Consider the following 12,946-nt stretch of genomic DNA (forward strand, 5'->3'; position numbering starts at 1 on the left):
CTCAGCATTTTTCTTCAGAATGTAAGAAGCGTAAAAAATAAACTCTCTACGCTTATAGCACTTTTGGTTTAAGAAACTCATGACATAATTTGTTTAGTTGAAACATGGATGCAGGAGCCTCTTCAGGATGTTTTTCTACTGCCGAAAAATCTCAACTACACTCCATAAATGACATCTAGGATTAATAGAAGAGGTGGAGGGTCAGGATTATTTTAAAATCCTACATTAAAGTTATTAACACCTACAACTCCTGTTCCTACAACTTTGAAGGAATTTCTCTTCTGATCCAAGTTAAAGATTCCCTACTTCAAATATATAATATTTATATTCCGCCTGGACCTACTGATGATATTATTAACGAAGTAATAACCTGGATAATCACTATTCATATGTCTCAATCTAACATAATTATAATGGGCGACTTTAATTTCCCCCTGCCCAAATATAATTTACAAATGAAGTTGCTGTCCGACTCCTTGTTAGTTCTAGGAGCTAAAAATATCAACGTCCCTGCTACAAGAGGTAATCAAGCGCTTGATCTAGTTTACTCTAATCTTCAACTTCAAGAAAAACGTAGCAGCAACATTACATTTAGATCTGACCACAAAAGTATAGAACTGAAAGCAGCAATTTGCTGTGAGAATCCTCGCCCCCCTCTAGAAATCACTAAAAGAATATCATCAATTAAATTCCTTCAGAAAGAAAAGTTTTTGCAGCTCTTAAAATACTATCCATGGGATTCTCTCAAAAATATACCTATTCAGGACGTCACGTTTCTACTAATAAAATGGTTAAATCAATTAAAAACAGAGTCGGCATCCAAACTTGTAAGACTTTCTTTTCAATCCAAACCGTGGTTCAAATTTCATCTAAAACCATACTTTAAAAGGAAACAAAAATGCCACAGGAAGTGGAAGAAGTACGGCACTTCATCAACATACATAAAGTATAAAAAGAGCAGAGCACTGTTTCAGCTCAAAAAATATTCAGGCGTACAAAAATTATTTAACGTTCAGGCTCAAGCATAATAAAAGAGCACTTTCTTCAAAAACAAGAGTTACCTTGCTGCATGACCAGACTTTGGAATGGATAAAAATCAATATGGAAACATGCAATTTTGACGGCGCCTCCGTAGCCAGGTGGGAAGGAGCAGCAGTGCGTAGCACACGCTTCTTGATTAGACCGGGGTTCGAGCCCGTCACCACCAAATACAGAGGATGCGGAAAGGTCAAGGGAATGACCACCGCATATTCCCAGAGCAATATGGCCTTAGTTGCTAATGCTCCAAACAAACAAACAACCGCAATTTTGACATCTGCACTGAAGATATGCAAAACATTTAAAGAATTCAATTCTTATAAACTCACAAATAGCGTGCAACATGAAATGCTTCCTAGTCAAGCCCTGCTAATCAACCAACTTGTAAACAAGAATACAGTTCAGAAAATTATTAACCAATTACGAATTGATAGTAGTGAAGGCCCTGACGGCATCCCTAGTTTTATTATTAAGATGTCCAGTGTATTCGTCATTGATTCTTTAGTCCATATTATTTCCAGTTGCATCTCCCAGCCATTCCTTCCAAGGCTATGGAAGACTTTTAGAATTACCCTGATTCCAAAACAGGCTACTAGTAATAACAATATAAGCTATCGTCCAATTGCTGTACCGTCAATAATCGCTAAAATTATTGATAAGATCATGCTGCCATATCTTCAGGATGCGATCTTCGCTAATGCACCTGTCAACATGCATTTTGGTCCTACAGGGCGCTCCACAACAACAAGCCTAGCTGATACCATTGTGCGCATCCAAACTGCGTTTCAGGATAAAGCACAATGCGATGTCTTTTACTTAGATATCAAAGGTGCATTCGACAACATTGATTACAAGAAAGCCATTGAAATTATTTCCTCATTGACACAATGGTTATATCCTATCTACAGTACAGCCTAAATAATAGAAAACTCATCTTCCCCACTAATACTGATAATATTCTAGTCACAACCACAACAGGCATTCCTCAAGGTGTTTTCTCCAGTGTTATATTTTCAGCATCTCTACAACCACTTCTACAAGAAAATCCAAATCTGCTGGCTTATGCCGATGATTTTAAGTTGTTTATTATTTCCAAATCCTGTGATGACATTTCCAAGGTTAGCCCTGATGCTAATTTACAGATGTGCGGAATCATCAAGTTTCTGAAGAATCTCAATCTGACTATAAATACAAACAAATCTGCTCAAATAACTTATTCCTTACAGAAACAACCAAACCACATAGAAATTAAAATTGCAAATGTTTCAATTCCCAACGTATATGCTCACAAAGACCTAGGTGTTGTTTTTGACAAAAATCTCAAAAATCTTTCATTTAATTCTCATTATGTATATGTTGCTAAAAAAATTCAAAAATCAAAATGATTGATCAAGCAAGAAACAGCGGCAATTCAAGATAGAAAAACAGTCATAAACCATGTTCAGAGATGCATTTTTCCCATTCTGTATTATGCCTCCGAAATCTGGTCTGGCGCTTCTCAAGTTACCGTAAAAAAATTCCTTGCCCTAGAGTATTGGGTTCTTAGATGGCTGAACAATAAACTTCGTTTTCCCCGTACAATATCCAGGCAACAGCTTTATAAAAACTTTAAAAACAAAGCCTCTGATACAGATGATCAACGAGTCTGGAGTCATGCTTCTTGCAAAGTTGATTTCTTCTGCAACCAGTTCACCAAACCTAGCCAACATAATAGCTCCCACCAACAGAGAAAACTCAAGAAACCAACAACAATTCAAATCCAAACTCTCCAGACTAAAATAAATGGACAGGATGTTCCCCAATGCATCCCTTCACCTCATAAATTATCACAACATTGATTGTAAGAGGTTGCTCAACTCTGAAGCCTACAGGAGTCTCATTTCCAAACAAATTATGAGAAATACAAACAGCTGCCTGCAACCTAGTAACTACATCCGAGAGCCAAATCTGATGTTCTACAATATATATTTTTGACCATTATAATTCATATTCGTTGTTAATGTATATATAGAATATGCTATGTATTTTGTTTGTTATATATATTTGTCTCCTTTGTACTGAATTTATGCCCCTAGCCAGTGCTGTGATGGACTTGCTGTAGAATATATATATATATATATATATATATATATATATATATATATATATATCGAGCGTATTAAAGAAATGAATTGATTTGACCTGCAAAATGATAAAACTGATATAAAGCAATTGCATTTTAAAGAACTTAACAAGTATGCAAAGCTTCATCCAAATGAATTTAGGGTAGAAAAATTGCAGCCAAGTGTTCGATTCAGTCGACCACTGCTACTACTAAATTTAGCTTTTATGACGGTGGCTCTTTTTCTTTCCTAAAGTGGCTTTCACGTTATTTTCATTAAACGTCATAATATCGCTTCGGTTGAAATTGAGAAAAATACTTTCCATTTGAACGAGAAGAACTTTTATGTATTTCTTTTTTTCTCTTACCCCCCCCCCCCCGTAGTGTGATTGAGTTAGCCGAATATGAGCTGGACGGTTTACCCTCCCGAAAACCTGCAAAACAGGGAAACCTACTGTAAATACACGCATCTGCGCGATAGCACAGTGGCTATAATCACCTTCCCCCCATTGGTTGGAAAAGGCCCAGGTTCGAATCCCGTTAATGACGCGAGAAACTTTTATGGGCTTTTTTCATCCTGACTGAATTAGTCAGTCTCAGCCGTGGATAAAGACGAAAAACTTGAGTTCCCTACCTTTCCGGAATGCCGTGTTTTTCATCCAGCAAAACAGGTAAATCGATTATAGAAACACGCAAATTTATAGGCATGATACGTACAGGTAGATATTATAGCTCTTGGGTGGCCCTAATATGACAGAGTTTTTTTTTTTTTTGGGTGTACTGCCACCTTGTTCGCTTAGGTTGCCTCGGCACTTATTCTAAACTACCAAACAAACTTGTCAGTGCCAAAGTTAAATAAATAATGTACATAGGCGAAGTTCTTCGTTACTATCTCTAAATATAAAGATGCTAGACTTCATGAAATCTAACAACGTGAAATCTAAAGATAATGAGAGTTAGTATGAAAAAATTACATATCACAAATATAACATTGACTACAGCCTTCGAGTTCAGTAAATGTTATAGACAGACGGGAATGTGAATTACAGTCCTCGTGATTAGCACAGTTGGTATAATCACCGTCCTCCACACGGTGTGTGGAGGACGGTGGAAAACATCTGTCTGGCAAACAATAAATCGACCACAGAACATACGCAGTTCACACACATAATGTATACGTCGCAGCATGGCCTAAGTTGCTGATGTCCCTAAAACCCTACAACGACCAACCAACAGACTAAATTATAGTTTCAGTCACATTTGCGCTAAGATATCACCACTTCTTTTAAATGGGAGGGACAAGGGCTAGTCTACTGCATCGCATTGTCGTATACGTTTTCTTGGCTTCATTAAGAGAATTCGCCATCAAAACTGACCATATTGCCGCTTGAAGGCATTAATGTGACCAAGAACACTCATCACCAGTGTACATCTCTCGCATTCGCGTGATCTCTCCTGAGAAAAGACACTACCTTGTCCTCTTCTTCAAGCAAGACACAAGGGATGCAAGCAGTGCAAGACACAAGGGGAACAATATTCTTCCCAGAATCAACAACAAAAGATTGTTTTGTGGTTGTTGTTGTTGTTGGATTTTAGGCGTATGGTCAACTTAGGCCATATTGCGAATTGATAGTATTCGTATATAATGTCTGTAAAATGCGTTCTGGGGTCGATCTGCTGTTTGCTGGACGAAAACCCTGAGTTTCTGGGAGGGAGAAACCATGCTACCCTCGCCTGAGACCAACTAACTTAGCCAGGTTGTCAAAAAAGGCCCATAAAATTCCTCTTGTCATCAACAGGATTCGAACTCAGGTCTTTTCCACCCGATGTGGGGTGGATGGTGATTATACCAACTGTGCTGCCCACGATGGGTGTTGTTGTTGGGTTTTTTAGGAGCATTAGCAACTAAGGCCATATTGCTCCGGGATATGCAGTAGTCATTCCCTGACCTTTCTGCATCCTCCATATTTGGTGGTGACGGGCTCGAACCCCGGTTTAATCAAGAAGCGTGTGCTATGCACTGCTGCTCCTTCCCACCTGGCTACGGAGTCGCCGCCCACGAGGGATGTGGTTATTTGCTGCTCTTACTAAAAAGCCACTCATTGACGAGTAATTGGGCTTTCTTTGATGGGAAACTACTGCCTTCAAGAAAGAGCGTGTGGACTTATATAGACTGCAAGAATGATGTTATTTATTCTGTCTGTGTATCATATCTGATAACCTATTTTTATTATACATTAGTTATTATTCGTTATAGTCAGTTATGTGTTACTAATGCTAATTATTGTTTTCAAATACTTGTTAATTTTAATATGCTTGATAATTAAGTGGTACTTCTTGGTTTAAAGCTCTTGCTTTCTTTATGTTGCTCAAATCACCCCATATTAAATTGCTGTGACAATCTGTGTTAATGGGAGACAAAATTAGTCTCGCGGTGAATTTTATGCCATCCTCATACATCCATTGTGTAAATGCCGTAATTGCTATCACTGTTGGTCTCGCTGGTGATGCAGTGGTTATCGTCGCAGCTTTTCACATGGAGGGTTGTTTTCGAATCCCGTCGCTGGCGAAATAATTTTATTTTTCATGCTGATCTGAAGCACGAAAAGTTGTTGAACTCTGTAGTATTATCGTATCGTAGTATATGGATTAAGACGTGTGTGCCCTTGATTTGCACGTTATACAGGCTGAAAACCCGAACTCACCCTACAATCTCCGTCTGAGATCGGCTAACGACAACCACGATTGAAGATGACTATAAATTCCTCCAGTTGTCGACGGGAATCGAACCAAGACCTCCTAAAACTCTTCTCGTGAATATCTGTAGGTTGTAAATTTAAATACGATTCTCTAATCTGATGTCACTGAGTCACAAAAAAACCCTAAAAAATCCTGAGGTGCAGTGGTTACCGACAGCGAGGTCTTCCCCTACAACGTGAAGAAAGCCAGGGTTCGAGTGGCGTCTGGACTAGACGAACTGGTCGAATTAAATAAAATTGTATTTTTATTTTGTAAGGTCGCTCAGCCGGAGGAGTCACAACAGTTAATAAGCGGCCGTGCATCATTTGTGGCACCGTAAGGCTTCATTGTTGCAACGTGCTTACCCGTGTCGGAGTACGTCGATTTCGAATGAGGACTGCAGGGTTTCCCCCCTCGAAAAGTCTTGAGTTTTACATTCCGCAAAACAGGTAAATCGACCTTTTAATTCGTGCAATTTTCAGACTGTGTACCTCTTAGCCTTGATTACTTTCGCGTAAAATCAAAAACAACCAACCATACTCCTTCATAAATAGGCATAATTTCAGGAAGGGCAACTAGATAAAAGCAAACGTACAGCAAAATGAGTGATGCTACTTGAACCATAGGTTGAACACATCCTCCTCCTTATTTTTGACTTCGGACAGTATGCTGCAGAAAGTTAAAAACTCTGATGAGTTCATCGTATTGTACCGCAGTGTAGGTATTATAAAACGAAAGAAGCCTTCCGGTTGGGGTGAACGACATCAGAATATTCTCTAATAACTCGAAACAACAGTATAAAAGGATAAAATAAAGACAAAATTAAAAATCTATGTTCACACATAAAGCTGATAAAACGATTCAGTTAAAATAAAGTAAAAGCAAGGTAAAATCAAGAATAATCACTGCCCATGTTTTGCTCTTTATTTTAAGTGAATATTTTTTAAATCAGTTTTATGTGTAAATATACAACTTTATTTTATCCATATATACTGTTGTTTGGAGTTATTAAAGAATATTGTGGTGAAATGCAGGGGGATTATTCTTTTTTCCTAATATTTCAGTCTTCTCAGAAAATAAGAGTTAAGTTAATATGTCACTGTGTTTAGAACCTTGTCTGCTGCAAATTTTAATTGTATGATATTCATTTAACCACCACTAAAAAACGTTAATTTCAGAAATATCATTAAGATCTTTCTCTGAATTCTTTTGAATGTTAAGATTATGAGGAGTGCTGCGATTTCTTGTAAATACTTTTAGTGTAATTACTTAGTGTCTGAGTAAGGGAAAAACAATACGAAGATACGTAATTAAACTGGCGTCATTTCAAGTGACTTAGAAGGTCAAATGAGGTAAGTGCACACTGACCTGAATTCTGAGCCTTTGACGGCGGCCACGGCAAAACTACGAAGACTTAATTTATGCAGATTTGTGTGATGTGTTCAAGAACAAACAGATAGACGGAAAAACATATACAATATTTTTCATTGGACAGGTCATTTTGTACAGAGATCACTACATAGGTGAAAGGTAGCTTTGTGCTGTCCAGTGACGGACATTGTCACGTGATACATACGTATCCAGCAGTTTGTACACACCTACAAATGTCTTCACAGTCTGTACACATCTAAATCGGGCCACACGATTATTCTTTTTAATATTGGGTTCTTATTCACACTGGTATCGTCCTTAGGGCGACTGAGTTGCCATCTTCGGTTCACTGCGAAAATTTACAAAAAAGGAAAAAAAAAAAAAAAGTCCTTAATCTGTTGTGATCGCGTTATGTACACACTCGTTCACTGTCCGGCAGTTTACTGATGGCACACGGCTGAGGATGACGTGTACAAGGAGTAGGGAGTCACTAGTGGCCCGAGAAGGGGCCGAGACATCGGAACCGACCCGAAGTGTGCAGGCGGAGGTGGAACGCCGGTTAAGAACGGTGATGTTGCGTGCAAACTGAACCCGAAGGAAGGTAGCAGTGGTCTAGCCGCCATACGGAGCTTCTCGATTTCGGCTTCCTTGAGTCGTTTCTCTTTGGCTCGCCTGTTCTGGAACCATATCTTCACTTGGGTTTCGGTCAGGTTCAAGGAACTTGAGAACTCGGCCCGCTCTGCAATCGATAAATACTGTTTGGTCCGGAACTTCCTCTCTAAAGCCAGCAGCTGTTGAGTTGTGAAGGGGGTTCTTGGTTTACGGTTGCTCTTGTGTTTTCGTAGTTGACATTTGACTGCAGGTAGCTTCGGAGGTTCGCCAGGTTCTGCAATAATGAAGAAAAAAGATTCACCAAACGTGAAACGGAAAAATACTCGAATAATTGAAAAAAACAAAATAAACAGTAAGAAACATTAAAGCAATCAGTACTAATGAATTAATGCGAAACATGAATAATACTAATTACATCACGTGAATTGCTATCAAGTAAATATTATTGCCTATAAAGTATTACAGTAAGTCAGTCAAAACTCCCACACAATAGAACTACTTAATAATTGATGACGTTTCTGGATTCCACGTTGAATCCTGTCATCAGACTTAATCAGGAAAGACTGAAGCCAGGTCAGCCTGAAAACAGTCTTCTACTCTGCACAGTTGGGCACAGCTTTCAATCTTTCCTGATTAGGTTGATGATAAGATTCAACATGGAATCGAGACACCGCCAATTATTAAGTAATTTTATTCTTTTGGAGTTTGATTTATTTATTGTAATCTCTATTTACAATAATATTCATTTAATAACAATTCACGTGTTTAATTGGTGTTATTCACATATATTAATCCATTTTGGACAACACGTAATGTCCTTTTCTCAAAAAATCAATACTAAATCTTTGTGGGGGGGTGGATTTGTTGAACATACATTTAATGTTCTGGAGTTAGTTTACTCCAGAACAGCTAGAAACAGTGGTTGTGCGAAGTGTAGCCGTTATAACCGTTTACTATCAGTGGTTCATGTGCAGGTTTATGGTTAGAGCACATGTTTCCGACAGCTTTGATGATGATGAGGAAGGGGGGGAGGTAAATCATTAGCTTCCTTATCCCAGAGGTACCTTGGAATTAAAAATAGGTAAATGAAGAAAACCACTTAGCGCAATAGCAGAATTGAAATCCTGTATGTAAAAATTACGTTTAGTGTGAAAAAGAATAAAACCTATATTCATAAATAAAAATATATAAAACTATAATAAAGACGCAACATTTCTCGTGTCAGTAGTGCCCTAACTATAACTGGTAGAATATTGCTAACTATGGATCATCATAACTACAGTATTTCCCATTATTTAATAACAGTGTATTACACTAATTGATATTGAATAGCTTTTCATTGCAGCTTTTCACTGTGTCCGTGATAGGCGTGACAGACATCCGCCTTCCCTTCCACATCTGACATTTGACTGCTTCTTCCTACGGTACGCTATCGCTCTCGTATTTCAGGAAATGATGTTAGGACATCATTGAACAGACGTTAACAATTCCGGAAAACAAGAGTAGCAGCTCTATTGCTGTTAACTGTTATCAGTTCTCCAATTGTTTTGTTGCAAAAATATGAATTTAATTATGTCGAAGCAAGTTTCCTGCTGTTGTCTACCAAAGAATTACTGCGCTAACAGTGCTGTTGAAGTGAGTTTTCGCATGTTTGGTATCCCGCACCACACACACACAAAAAAATAAAAAAATAAAAAAAGATAAATCTGTATAATAATTTGCTTATGTCCCTCTCTCCGAAACGCTCTTTTAACTTGAATAACTCAGACTAAAGAAACTTTTGACCTGATTCCTTTTGCAGTATGTTTTATTTAGCAATAAATTTGAGAGAGAGAGAGAGAGAGAGAGAGAGAGAGAGGCCTATTAAAGAATTAAAATGAATGAGACACTTGATGTACGTAATAAATTTAATTAAGATCGTTTACAAGTATAATCAATAAATTGAAGTAAAAGTTACAGACGTTTCTGAATTCATTTTGAAGTCCTGTCATCAGCCCAAACAAATTAAGTGAAATTCTGAAAATGTATTATAAAATGTATTTAAGTGATTAAAATTACAAGTTATATATAAAGTTAAATGTCTATATTAATGTTTATAAACGTTTAAACATTAATATAGAAATATTTATATATTTTATCAGAAATATCATTTCATCATTTATATATTTTATCACTTATATGAATATTTTACATTTACAAATAAACAACACAGGCTTTTACCATCCCAGACTTTTTTAGACTTGTGGTAATTTTTTAGCGTCTTGGTAGCAATTATGCCTATATATTATAATAATGATTGTGTATACCCATACCGAATTCGCATTGCGTAATACTTTAAGAGTTGGTTTATTTGAAGTTGATAAATCTCAGTTAAAATCCAGATGCTTACATGTTTGGAATAAGTTGAAGTTTATATTTAAGATCTTTAACAAAATATCATGCAGGTTACAAATTATGAATGCTTGCATTTTGTGATGACATTTTATAATAAAATTTTAAAAAAATTCATAGGTTGACATAATTTAAAAACATTTAAAGTTGAATCCAGTTCAAAACAGATTGTGTAATTGTATAATCACATAACATAACGGCAATTAGAAATTTACTACGTATATGCCTGAGCAAGTCTGGGAGAGTTAAAAACCCTTTTGCTGTTTCTTTCCATAGTGTGAGTTGGCTGTGTCGTGGGCAGTAGTGGCATAGTATTTAGGGTCAGGCGCCACCGGTGGTTTCCCACATCTGCGCGAGGGATAGCATACGCTCACACCGATACGCACGCTTTCACAAAAAATGTACAGGCCCTTGTCTGTTGCATAGTATCCGTGACGTATCCAGGTATCATCGTAAGGGGGAGGGAAGCATGGCGACCAGACTTTTTAGTTTTTTTTTTTTTAGAACGCCTCCTGCATTCTTTTCTTTAATTTCAAATTTTTGGTTAAGGGGGCATATGCCCCCTCTGCCTGCCCCTGAATACCAGTGATGGAAACTGCGCCGGAAGAATTCAGAAAGTAGAAAATAGCGTTAATAATTGCTAATATTTCTGACATAATTTTGAATTCGAACTTGTAAAGTTCGAATTCACCGATTTAGTGGTGGTGGGACAGAGGAGGGAGGTAAAATAATTAAACCAGCGCAATTTACTATTGCCCCTATATAGCGCCTCAGAGCTGAGACAATATAATTGGGTAGATAAGGTAATAGTTGACGGGTAGATACATATGTAAATTTGGATATAGCGTTCACACATAATGTACCCAGCTCATTGACAGAATATGGCTGCGACAATTCCTCCTGCATACACACTGCTCGGTCTTCTTCCAGTCACTGGCTTACAGTGTGGGTCGTGGTATCACTGGTGGCTCCTAGGCATTTGCCCATCTCCACCTTGTTCACCTGTGGTGGTGCAGAACCTTACTGGCTGACAGAGTAGATGCGGCAAGATTGTACTACACTGCTCGACAAAATTAGCAGACCAAAGTGTTTTTCATGAATATTTTATTGTGCACAGTCTCCGCCGAATTTGCATTCTGCGGAGACTGTGCATGCAAATGCACAGCCCCTGCAAATTCATGCATGCAAATTCTTTGTATCGAATAGATATCGATCCTACCACCTTACAGAGCCGCACATTATGCAAATTATTCATGCGTATAAAAACACAGGTTGCGACCACATCACTTCATTTCCGTTTTTTGGCTTGCTCAGTGGAATAGCTAGCCATATCTCCAGTACTCAGGATGAAAAGGCATCGTCATTTAAATGATTCTTTGAGATGGCGGGCCGTTGGACGACTTGAAGCCGGCCAGTCGCAGGCAGAGGTGGCACGTTGGCTTAATGCAGAGGTTCCTAAACTTTCTCGCTCATGGCGCCCTTAGTGTCCCAGTAATTTTTTCACGGCACCCCTGGGCCAAACGATAAACCTAACACAGTGGTTTTCGACCTTTTAATAATCCGATTCTCTCTGTGTATATATATATAATATTAAAAAATATATTTTATATGATACTTATTATAATAATATAATTATAAACAAAATTGCAATTCATAATACAAATTCTATATATACTTATATGATAATTTTATTCTTTATATAGAGGTACTAAATAAACATCAGTTATAGATCACTACAAAATTAAAAAGATACGGTACGAAGCATACCGTACACCTTTTTATAATGAAATAAATATATAAATTTCAAAAAAAAAAAAAAAAAAAGTTTAAGTAACTTAAACTCAAATTACGCGGCACCCCGGTTGAAAACCACTGGCTTAATGTGTCACGCAGTGTCGTCTCGGCACCATGGAAGCAATTTCAGGAGACAGGAACTGTTACAAGAAGCCATGACCAGAAGAGACCGCTCTCTGGCCCTAACAGCAAGACGGAGCCCTACGATGTCCTGTCATCTTGAGGTTGCTACTACCACAGGTGAAAACGTTTCCAACCGGACTATATTAAGAAGGCTCAATCCAAATGGATTCTTCGACAGTGGCTTTTATCCCATTAATCCCAAACCACTGCTGAGCTCGAAACTAGTGCCATGAACATGTAACTTGGAGTCGTGACAAATCGGGTACGGTTCTGTTCTCTGATGAGTCTCGTTTTAGCCTACAAACAAATTCTAGACATTATTTCATCTGGAGACAACGAGGAATGTGGTACCATCCCTCCAACATCAGAAAAAGGGACATTTACGGTGAAGGCGGTGTTCTCGTGTGGGGCGAAATAATGATCAACGGCCGCACCTATCTTAATGTTTTTGATAGGGTATCGTACCGTAACAGCGCAGAGGTGCCGAGAACAGATCCTCGAACTCTATGTGCAACATTTTCGGAGTGCTGTTAGCCCAGATTTTCTTTTCAAGCACGACAACACCACTGCACATAAAGCTCAAGTGGTGGGGGAATATCTTAAATCTGAAGATATCCAACGACTTCTGCGGCCAGGCATGATCACCAGACTTAAATCCGATCGATGTGTGGGACACCCTTTGGCACGAACGTCAGCCAACGCCTCGGTCACTTGGTGAGCTAAGGTCTGCACTAGTGGAAGAATGGGATGTATTGCCACAGAATCTTATAAATACCT

General features: G+C 38.2%; 1 pseudogene across 1 annotated transcript in view; it reads right to left on the reverse strand.

Moving 5' to 3' along the window:
- Positions 1 to 7,689: 7,689 nt before the first annotated feature.
- The window catches only part of LOC150087295 (homeobox protein MSX-1 pseudogene), a 44,441-nt pseudogene continuing 39,184 nt past the window's right edge, over positions 7,690 to 12,946 (reverse strand). The window contains exon 2 of the transcript XR_016546891.1: positions 7,690 to 8,135. The product of XR_016546891.1 is annotated as a homeobox protein MSX-1 pseudogene (transcript). The remainder of the gene's footprint in view (positions 8,136 to 12,946) is intronic.

This window comes from Mastigoproctus giganteus, chromosome 4, assembly GCF_048544385.1.
Source record: "Mastigoproctus giganteus isolate SK-2022 chromosome 4, ASM4854438v1, whole genome shotgun sequence".
In the NCBI taxonomy this organism is placed as follows: Eukaryota; Metazoa; Arthropoda; class Arachnida; order Uropygi; family Thelyphonidae; genus Mastigoproctus; species Mastigoproctus giganteus.